The sequence below is a fragment of the Xenopus tropicalis genome, chromosome 7 (assembly GCF_000004195.4).
Source record: "Xenopus tropicalis strain Nigerian chromosome 7, UCB_Xtro_10.0, whole genome shotgun sequence".
In the NCBI taxonomy this organism is placed as follows: domain Eukaryota; kingdom Metazoa; phylum Chordata; class Amphibia; order Anura; family Pipidae; genus Xenopus; species Xenopus tropicalis.
The window spans coordinates 73,370,401-73,382,515 of record NC_030683.2 but is presented as its reverse complement, the minus strand read 5'-3'; positions in this window follow the sequence as shown (position 1 = coordinate 73,382,515).

The window sequence follows — 12,115 nt, the reverse complement described above, 5'->3', positions numbered from 1 at the left end:
GAAGAGTATTGCTGTTTGGTACTTGGGAGTACCATGTGTTCTTTTAAAATGTAGGGACCCATAGGGTTAACATGCCCCTATGGCTTTAAACCCAACTTCCTAGTTAACTTCCTAGTTATGCTGTTACTGGGCAAAGACCTATGTATCTAGTTTATCCTTTGCACTTATGCCTTATTGGTTATTTGGTTGACTACACCCTTGGCACTCCAATATAGGGTTTAGCAAAGGGGTGGGTCTTCCTCTTTGGCTGTCTCTGATGTCGCAGGTGGAAGGTTCACTAAGCCTGGGATCAGAAAAGGTCCAAGTAAAGCCAAAGCCTACCCTAGAGTTACCATCCACTCTAGAGAAGTCGGTGATAGGGACCCCGTGAATGAGGAATAGCAAGCATAGAAGAACACCTTAATAGCACCCTCTAGGAGAGTGAGATAGCTATAGATAGTAGGATCAGATTCTGACTGCAACCAGGAGATAGCTAGAAGTACCTTTCCATACAGGCACTGTTGCCTTAACCTAGGGCCACAGTTAAGATACAGGATACAGGCTAGTACCTAAACCCTGATCCATAGTCAGCTGTAGGACTCTTTAAAAGTATTCAACCTGAGGACTGAGGTATCTACAGAGACTGCCCTCCATAGTGGTGCCGAGCTGACCAGGTGCTTTACCCTTGTAGCACAAATAGACGAATGGCCACATGTATCAATGCTATTAACAAATATTTATTCAGTTTCCAGCCAATCACATATATCCAACAGTACTGTTCCGATCAGCATTCAGTTCTACTGGGCAACACAGACAGGCTTACCCCATAATGCAATCACTCACATATTTTTCTCTCCGACTAGCCTTACTCAACGTCACCCCCGCTGAGAGCTCACTCCCCACCTGTCCACTTGACAGTCCGGCGTTCCTCTAACGACCCTCTGCCCTTCTCTGAACAGGCCTATTCTGTGGCATAGCTCCTAAGCCATCTACTTCCTTGTTAGGGGCGTGGGCTACCCATGCTAAAAAGCCTGTCTTCCTGAAATGCCTTGTGCTTCTCACTGTGACACCCTCTATGTCTATCCTACTGATCTACTATCAAAAAGCCCCAAACTGGGTGTGGTACCCTGCTTATAGCCTTTCTGCCCTATGTTTCCCTCTAGTGGCTGGAGGCTCTATTTTACCAATGAAAACGTCGAATCTCTTTGGGTAGAAATTTCAGTAGGGCTGAAGGTCACAAAGAAAATGATCATTGGTGTATGTTATAAACCACCCCGTATAGATGAGGGGGATGAGGCCCAGCTATTGTTGCAAATGGAGGAGGCTTCAAAACTGGGTCAAGTTGTTGTTATGGGGGACTTTAATTATCCGGACATTGACTGGAGTAATGGGGTGGCTAAGTCAGAAAAAGCTAGTAGGTTTGTAAATATGCTAAATGACAACTTTTTATTTCAGGCAGTTCAAGAACCCACTAGGAATGACGCTATTTTGGACCTGGTGATTTCTAATAATAATGAACTTATCTCTAACATTTGTGTGGGTGAGCATTTGGGGAACAGTGATCACAACATGGTCTCCTTTGAGATAATGCTGCAGAGACAGCGCTATAAGGGAGTAACTAAAACACTCAATTTTAGACGTGCAGACTTTGCCAGTATAAGGGCATCTCTGCAATGTGTCAACTGGGAAAGGCTTTTCATGGGGTTAGACACAGAAGGAAAATGGAACATCTTTAAAACATTGCTTTGTAGGTATACGCAACAGTATATCCCCCTAGTAAGCAAGGAGAGGCATCGCAAAGCAAAACCTTTATGGCTGAATAAAAGTGTTATTGTCGAGGTTGGTAAGAAAAAACGTGCTTTTAGGGCATTCAAGTTAGCTGGGACAGCAGAAACTTTCATCAGGTACAAGGAAGCAAATAAAGCATGCAAAAAAGCTATCAGGCAAGCTAAAATAGAGATGGAAAGGGATATTGCTGCTAGGAGTAAAAAGAATCCAAAATTATTTTTTAATTATGTGAATAGTAAAAAAATGAAGCAAGAAGGGGTGGGAACTTTATTATCACGGGGGGGTACGTTGGTTGATGAAAACGGGGAAAAAGCTGAAATTTTGAACTCTTATTTTTCATCTGTCTATACATCTGAGGAGCCAGATAATGAAGGCTTCCCTTGTAATATGCCCAGTGCTAGTAATTTAGCTACTGACGCATGGGTCACTCGGGAGGAAATTCAAAAGAGACTTGAACATGTAAAGGTAAACAAAGGTCCAGGGCCGGATGGGATTCATCCCAGGGTATTAAATGAGCTGAGCGCTGTGATTGCCAAACCTCTTCACTTAATTTTTCAGGATTCATTGAGGTCTGGCATGGTGCCAAGAGACTGGCGGATTGCTAATGTGGTGCCGTTATTTAAAAAGGGATCCCGTTCTCAGCCTGAAAACTATAGGCCTGTTAGTCTGACATCAGTAGTAGGAAAACTTTTGGAAGGGGTAATAAGGGATAGGGTACTTGAATACATTGCAGGTCACAATACTATTAGTTTGTGCCAGCATGGTTTTATGCGTAACAGATCTTGCCAGACTAATTTAGTTGCCTTTTATGAGGAGGTGAGTAGGAACCTTGATGCTGGAATGGCAGTTGATGTCATCTACTTGGACTTTGCTAAAGCGTTTGATACAGTACCTCACAGAAGGTTAATGATCAAATTAAGGAATATTGGCCTAGAACATAATATTTGTAATTGGATAGAGAACTGGCTGAAGGATAGAGTACAAAGAGTGGTTGTAAATGGAACATTTTCTAATTGGACCAGTGTGGTTAGTGGAGTACCGCAGGGGTCAGTCCTTGGGCCTTTGCTGTTTAACTTGTTTATTAATGACCTGGAGGTGGGCATAGACAGTATTGTTTCTATTTTTGCTGATGACACTAAATTGTACAAAACTATAAGTTCCATGCAGGATGCTGCCGCTTTGCAGAGCGATTTGACAAAATTAGATAACTGGGCAGCAAACTGGAAAATGAGGTTCAATGTTGATAAGTGCAAAGTTATGCACTTTGGTAGAAATAATATAAACGCAAACTATCTACTGAATGGTAGTGTGTTGGGGGTATCCTTAATGGAGAAGGATCTAGGGGTTTTTGTTGATAACAAGTTGTCTAATTCCAGGCAGTGTCATTCTGTGGCTACTAAAGCAAATAAAGTGCTGTCTTGTATAAAAAAGGGCATTGACTCAAGGGATGAGAACATAATTTTGCCCCTTTATAGGTCCCTGGTAAGGCCTCACCTTGAGTATGCAGTGCAGTTTTGGGCTCCAGTCCTTAAGAAGGATATTAATGAGCTGGAGAGAGTGCAGAGACGTGCAACTAAACTGGTTAAGGGGATGGAAGATTTAAACTATGAGGTGAGACTGTCGAGGTTGGGGTTGTTTTCTCTGGAAAAGAGGCGCTTGCGAGGGGACATGATTACTCTGTACAAGTACATTAGAGGGGATTATAGGAAGTTGGGGGATGTTCTTTTTTCCCATAAAAACAATCAACGCACCAGAGGTCACCCCTTTAGATTAGAGGAACGGAGCTTCCATTTGAAGCAGCGTAGGTGGTTTTTCACGGTGAGGGCAGTGAGGTTATGGAATGCCCTTCCTAGTGATGTGGTAATGGCAGATTCTGTTAATGCCTTTAAGAGGGGCCTGGATGAGTTCTTGATCAATCAGAATATCCAAGGCTATTGTGATACTAATATCTACAGTTAGTACTAGTGGTTGTATTTATAGTTTATGTATGTGAGTATAGATTGGTAGGTGTGGGTTAGGTGTGCTGGGTTTACTTGGATGGGTTGAACTTGATGGACACAGGTCTTTTTTCAACCCTATGTAACTATGTAACTATGTAACTATGTAATTTTCCCAAACTTGCAAAACCCTGCCACCTAGTGGCTAAACTACAAAAGTGCATTCTAGCATAACTAAAACCTATGCTGGGGAATTAATAATCACTAGGGCACCTCCCTACACCCTGCTCAGTCTCCAGAAGAGGTGGGATAAACCGGTGGCATCCTCTCTTCTATCCTCGGATGTGTTTTAGTTATTTCCTCTGTGTGGGTATTGATTTCCCTGCACTACTATTTCTCTTGGACAATAAACAGTTAAATATTGATTTGCAAAAGCTCCTGGCATCCATTCCATCATTTATTTAAGCTTTGCACTACACTGGCAGTGGGAGTTATAGTTCAGCAATATCTTTCATAAGCACCTTAGACATTGCGAAGGCCCATCCTGTGAAACAGAGTCACATGTACCCCATGCTGTATCCTACCTGGATATATTGACTAATACAGCCGAAAAGGGGTTACAAAAAAATATACTGTTTCCTGGGTTAAACTTAATGTTTTGGAATTTTTAGCTTGGAATCTAAAGTATGCCCTATTCTGCTGTAATGCTTTGAAAATTCTATTCTGCTGTAATGCTTTGAAAATTCTGTAATTTACTGCTGGGAGTTTTTGATCAATGGAAGTCAGAAATCTAGTCATATTTGGTATTGGCACATTTGAGATACATGAGGCTTTCTGAATCGGTTTTATTTTTGTCCATGCAAGAGACCCCTCCACCCTGAGCCCCACCAAGGCCATTCCTCATCAAACTTTTAAATTACTGGGGACCGGGACACAGCAATCCAGGCCACAAGGGAAAAAGGAGACATCCACTTTTAAGAATCCCAAGTCTCTCTGTACCTGGACTATTCAGCAGCCGTTCAATGTCAGCATAGCACCTTTATTGGAGATGTTTGCATGACCTAGGTATCAATTACAGTATGCCTTTTCTGGCTAAGGATTATTGGCGGGGGAAGACACATATCTCTAAGCAACCTGCCAACGTTGAACATTGGCTGGACTCTCATCCCCAATCTCCACAACACAGCCCACCACAGCAACAATCCAGCCCAGTGCGCTCTCCTTGATGTGGCCGCAGTTACCTAAATTACATGGGTAAAGTGAGTATCCTGACCTATGAAGCACCTACCTGAGGGACACTGGCTCTTTATACCTGTACCGCCTGCAGGACACCCCTATCTACCCTGGACCAGGTGATGTAACACACAATTGGTGCCTTTCCTCCCCCTCCTTACCAGATGGTTACACATTATGGAGCCAGTTTACATCCCCCCCCCCCCCCCCACAAATTTTCTAATACAGGGAATCCTTTTGCAGAGTCAGGGGATCTGCATATTTCACAGACTATAACATTTCTCTAGCCCAGTTGGGCCATTTGCTGTAGATCTAGTTGTTTAAAACTTGTTTATATAGACTGAGTAGTTTTCAGTTTCAGTTGTGGGCCCCAACGCTACGACTACATTGTTATGGGAACAATGTATCTCCAATTGTTCTATGGAGGATTCCATAGAACAACTGGGAAGGGTTGTTGGGAAGTTATATATATGTTCTAACCAGACTTAAAATAATCTTATGGAACGTTAGGGGTCTGAATGATAAGGTAAAAAGTTGTTGGACCTTTAGACTTTAGGTATTAGATCATTTAAAAAAAAACAAAAACCAAGGGGCAGATATATAGTATTGCTCCAACAGACATATTTAGCAGGGAAACGGGTAGGTGCTCTAAAAAGACAACTGCTTGGCTGTATATTTGATGCAGGGTACTCAAGAGGCATGCACATTCTCTTTAGAAAAAAATTATTAGCCCCACTGTTGAGAATGTGATATCTGACAGGTTTGGTAGGTTTCTCATTTTAAAGACTACGATTGCAACAAATACTATGATGCTGGTCAATGTTTACTCCCCCAACCCCCACCGGGTGACTTAAGTCTGATCCAGATAATCCTTAAAAGAATACTGTCATGGGATAACTTGTTTTTTTTTTTCAAAACTCATAAGTTAATAGAGCTTCTTCAGCAGAATCCTGCATTGAAATCCGTTTTTTAAAAACACAACATTTTTTTTGTATTTAATTTTGAAATTTCATATGGGGCTAGCGATATTCTTCATTTCCCCAGGGTTCCACAACCATGTGACCTGTGCTCTCATAAACTTCAGTTACACTTTACTGCTGAGCTGCAAGTTGGAGTGATATCACCCCCCCCTCCCAGCAGCCAATCAGCAGAACAACGGTAAGGTAGCAAGATAGCAGCTCCCAATAGATATTAGTATAGCACTATATAGTAAAGAATTCAAGTCCAACTCCTCCAGTTAGGGTGAAGACACATGGAGCTACTAGTAGCAGCTACTTTTCATGACTACTAAAATAGACAATGCTGATCATTTACTATAATTGTCTCTACGTGTGTTTTAGCAGAGACAATTCTTAGTATTGTCTACTTGCAAGGTATTTTCTAGCATTTAATAGCCCTGACAACTCAAAACTGATTGACAAAGTCCTATCCTTGTTTAAAACCATGTGTAGGTTTATCTTACAGAAAAGTGCACTCTGGAGAATCAAATCAATCAAGTTAACCTAATAGATGTCTGGAGATGGTCCCGCTCATCCTCTACACAGTTCTCATGCTATACTACATCTACCTCTGCTCTCTCCTGAATAGACCTGATCTTGGCTTCTCCTTCAGCACTACAGAAGGTTGACTTTGTCTCCACCCTGAGAATCTGCCCTTACCATGCCCCTCTCCTTTTTGAAATACAACTAGAAACGGTAATAGGTTACCACCAAAATGGATTACTTGTGATCTGGTCAGCGATGCATTTAAGGCACAGTACCGATAATACGGGGAAATAAATCAGGACACTGTCCAGGAACCTGTAGTTTTAAGATGCAAGCAAGGCCTTTGTGTGAGGGACCTATATTTTGTAATTAGGTGGGCCAGAGGTAGGCAGGATGTAGACTTAGAATCCCTTCAGAGAAAACTAGGAGAGGCTGAAACATAATTTGCTAACAACCCTGCAGAGCCTTTGGGACTGGCCCTTGTGGCTGCCCAGAGAGATGTCAATCTTGCCTATGTGCAAAAATACTCCAATAGGAGATCCAGAGGGTGGCTTCTTGGTATGATAAAGAGGACAAAAGCGGCAGGCTCCAGGCGATCCTCACCAAGGACCCTATCAAAATAACATCTATCCCCATGCTGATCTCTGAGGGAGGCTGGGAGCTTTGTGCGCAGGACCAGATTCTTTCATAATTTCTCATCAAGTTTTAATCCAATTTATACAGTTCTAAAATACAATGCCCCATGGAATGTATTGACCAATACCTAAATAGTGTTCTGATTCCTAAACATTACAATGAGGGCTCTGATCCTCTCAATTGGCAAATAATGGTACAAAGCACATAAGGACCTAGTGGTGCCCAGGCTTAGATCTCTGTTTAACGCTATACCACAGGGAGCACAACTCCCTGATGGTATTAAACTGTCCACGATTACACATTCTTAAAATGGGTAAACCTTCTGAGAGGTGTGAATCCTTACAGACATATTTCACTCCTGAACACAGACATTAAGATACTAGCAAAGGTGCTTGCAAACAGACTTAAAAGGGTAATAAAACACTCTATTCACCCTGAGCAGACTGAGTTTATGCCCAACAGGGCCACAGACATTAAGAAGGTGGTGGTATTATTGGACACAGTGAAAGCCTTTGACACTGAGGAATTGCCCCACCCTCTTACAATGGTATGGGCTGGGCATTTAATATATTTAGTGGGTGAAAGCCTTATATGATTCACTGCAATCAGAATATTAGTAAATGCAGAGATATCACATGAATTCTCACTGGCAAGGGGAACTAGATATGGGGGTCCCTTATCCCCCCTCCTTTTTGCCCTAGCCATAGAACACCTAACTATACAAATACATAACAACCCAGGGAGTGAGGGTCTTAAAATCCAGAGGCTAGAGGAAAAAATCTGGCTTTATGTGGATGATATACTGATATACCTAGCCAACACCAAAAATACCTTTCTATGCTCCTTGTGGAGGTAACAAAATGTGGGATTTTTTCAGGTCTTAAAACCAACTGGGCAAATTCGACTGTCTTCCCTATAGACCCCGGCAATACCAGGGACTTGCAACATGGACTCCAGCTCAAATCAGTGTCCTCCATCACCTATCTAGGTATTGTAGTTCACAGGGACCCAAGGCAATACTCTGAGCTGAATTTAACCCCAATACTGGGGTCCCTTAAAATAAAAATTCAACACTGGTAAACTGCTAGGTTGAATTAATATCCTGAAAATGATTTATTTACCAAATTTCTATATGCCTTTCATGTTGCACCAACTATGCTTCCAAAGATGTGGTTTTAACAGCTTGAGGCTTGTGTCTGCAGATGCTACAAACCCCAGTAAAGAAGGGTGGGCTGGCCCTCCCTAACATCTTACTTTACTACTATTTTAGTCAGGTGGTGTATGCCTGGTGGTGGCTTAATCCAGACCCCGACAACCCAGCCACCATGCTGGAAGCTTCGGTAATCTCCTCCTTTGAGACCCCGGCCATCAATTGCATTGAGGTCTCCCATCTGTGTATGCTTTGACACCCTTCTATGAAAACTGTAACCCAAATAATTCACAGAACTGTAATATCTGCTTACCTGACAACAGGCAGCTGGTCCAAATACTTTCCACTTTGGGGCAACAGCACCCTGGTGCAATTCAGATCTCTCCAATATGCTAGTTCTTGGGCCACAGCCAGTGTTAAACACCTTGTTTATATAGTGCACTCTGGTGAACAGTTTGCCCAATTGAAAGAGGAATTTGTACTGCCGAAGCATATGTATAAGCATCAACAGCTCTTACACTATGCAAAAAAAGCTATCCTGCTCACAAGGAAAGCCACGGAACCTCCTACTCTTGCCTTTTGGAGCAAGCTAATTGATTTACATTTGTGGCGTGAGGTTGCCCGGACAAATTTGAGAAAATATGGGACAGTTGGCTTGTTGACCCATTGACGGGTACAGCAGCTCCTTAAAGTAGAAAGAAAGGTAAAAACTAAGTAAGCTTTATATCAGAAAGGTCTATGTTAATACAGCCATAAGCACTCACAGAAACACAGGATTTCTTTTCTGTTTATTTTCTTCTGCCAGAGACACGCAGCTCTCTGCTCTCTCCCTCTCCTGCTCCTCCTTCCCTCAAGAATTCTAAAAACTCACCCCCACCCTTAGTAATGTGGATCTGAGCCAATCAGCAGGAAGCTTCCTCATTCAGTAGTCTTACAAACTGAGCATATACATCGTTTTTGGTCTTGGTGCAGGAGTGAGGAATTATGGGAACTTTCTTTACACAGCTCAGCGTTTTTTCTTCCTGTTCGGCTTCTGATCACCTGAACAGGTGAAATATGGGGAGACTTAAGGGCACTATTGAGACAACTGAAGGTATGCCTGTAGCTTGAGATTAATTCTTTATTAGCCTTTCCTTCTCCTTTAACAGTTTCTAATTAATCCTCAGTTTCGTAAGGTAAAATGTATTAGCACAATGGAAATGCCTATCACTACACTCACTCCTCTTTTCTCCTTGCTTATGTCTTCTTTAACTATTTTGTTAAAATCAATAAAGATAAGTTAAAAAGTATTTATTTATGTTGCACTATGTAAACCACAAAAAAAGTGTTTCAAAAGTGAAAATCCCCTTTAATACACTACTGCTCAGAAGCCTTTATTTTCTGTGCATGCAAGTCTCAGTTTTCCCAATAGACCCAATAGTTTATCTTATTAGTTACAATTGTATCTAAGTGCAGGTATTGACTGGTAAGTATTCTGGGCTCTCTGCCAAAAGGCTACTTATCTAATTAAATTTGAGAAACTTTGTATCTTTTTTGGCATTCAGTGCAGGAGATCAAAAGGAAATTAGGGACTTTTCAATAAGACTGTTTTTAAAATTGGAACTGTCCTGTGTAAATTGGGACAGTTGGGAAGTGTAACCGGCTACTCTTCTTGTGAGAACTTCACATCTGGTAATTATTCTATTATTGTCTGTCTTTAGATCTCTGTGAAGCATTTTTTGCCCCCCCCCAAAAAAAGGGGATATAAAACCCCACTTGGGGTATTTAATTCTTGAAAATATCACTTGTTTTCTTGGATGTCTTTCTTTCTTATTTGTTGATGTAGCACATGGATCCTAGTTTGGTTTTCTTTTGAGTCTGTTTACTCAGAAACCATAATTTCTCATAATTTTCCTGATCTCTTCTATTACCATCAGTAAATCTATGTGAAAATCTAAATTACTGCTGTGTTTTGTAAATACTTTGTATACATAGAGGGAAAATGAAAGAACTAAGGCTAATGCCACACGTAGCAGATTTTTAAAGCATAGTGGTTAATTTTTGACCTGTGTCACTAACCTAAACCTTGCTACAGTGTTCTCCTTCTGATCTGGGCCTGTGTTTAAATATGCCTTCTTGCTGCCTACCCTGACCAGTGGCCCAGGATCTTTCACCATGATTTTGTCTGACCCTTATCTGTGCCGTGCTTCTGAATTTTTCTCCATAGTTTTCTGGTTCTTGTCAGCCTGCAGCAGAAAGTAAAACCAAAAGGACATCAGTGAAGAGCTGGTAGGGCTCTCCTGTTTCACCAAAGAGAAGGATTCACTAAGCAGTCTCTAGATTTCATTAAATACAGACTGTAGCAGGTTATAACTTTAGCCACTGTTAAGTACCCAACAAACTGGCAGGCCCTGTGTTTTATTTTCTTTGTCTATATACACCTAGATAAAATATAAGTGAAATAAATAGTCATATTTTTTTGTAGTCACCTGTGGGAAGTAGTTTGTTTTTAATCCCCTCCAGTTCCCTGTCAGACTCTTTTGGCTTAGTATGGAGACAAAGCTGAGGGGGTGGCTGGTATCCCACTCTTACTCAACTTCTAGGGCCTCCTTCCCACACCAACTGACACAGATCCTATGCACCCCATACAAACACCTCCCCGCTAACTCTTAAGTTTGTTGGCATGTTGCACACACTTCCCCACAATCCTGCACCTATGCTGATCACTCAGTGGCGCTGTGGTGGGACTAGCAGGAGGCAGCCCAACAGGACAGGTCCTTCCGAGATTTTCCCTGTTGCCTGACGGACCAGTCTGACCTGCATACAAGATTGGCACGTATGCACAGACTGTACTGTGCATGTACTGATTGGGTAGAAGAGGGTGCACACAAGGGACTATGCCTAGGACAGCACCATGTATAAACCCAGCTTTGAGATAATGAGCTGTTTATAAAAGACAGTTGCCACTAATGGCAATTTTGAGGTGGCAAAGTTTGACCACCACTGCCTGCTCTCACCATGGTTACCTCTCCTCCTGCAGTAACCATCGGTTGGGGCAACCTTGTTGCACTAAGAGCCAAACTTCCTGTTTAGAAACAGGATGATTATCTCTTTAACATAAAGTGGAGGGCGTTTACATGTGTAGGGATCCCCAGATTTGAGCCCCTTAGGTGCCTTCCCATTTATACAGGCACCAGAGGGTGGCCTCATGGGAAATAAGTGGCTGCTCAGGTGGAGCAACAGGACCACATTGTGGAGATTCCTAATCAAAGGGTATTCCAGCGTGAGTACCGGGGAGAGGTCTCAGGTAGGGTCAGCCTGGCGAGAGTACCGGGGAGAGCCCTAAGAGAGGGTCTCCTGGTGCAAGTACTGGGGGGAGCTCCCAAAGAGGGTCTTCCTCTTGGCGGGAGTACCGGGGATAAGCCTGAGAGAGAGGTTCTCCCAGAGGGAAGTAAGGAAAGTACCTGAATTGCATGTTATACCCTGGATAATCTGTCTGCAAGTAATAAAGAAGTTCATCTGGTTAACCATCACTGCCAGTGTCCTGATCTATTCCTCACAGTGTGGATCCTCAACTTCCTGGTAAGCAGCTACCCCAAGGGAGGGGCAAGGTACTGGGAGTTGCAGGGAGTCCCTGTCCAAGGATGACAGTACAGAGTTTCCCAGGGAGGGGTGTTACAGTTCTACCTGTCCCTACCCTGGATGGAGGCACGCCAAGTAATAGCAATATTATACCTGCCCCCCATAGTAAGCGGGGACACAGGGCTCCTGTTAGCGCCAAATACATATAATTGCGTGGTAGAAGTAGCAGCACCGTCTAAAGTGGGCTACACATGTGAGCAAGTAAACTTCCTTATGGCAGCAAAAAACTACACCTTTTCCTAACTGCAGAAAAGGCTCTGAAATGGTTCTCTCACTGGTCTCCACTG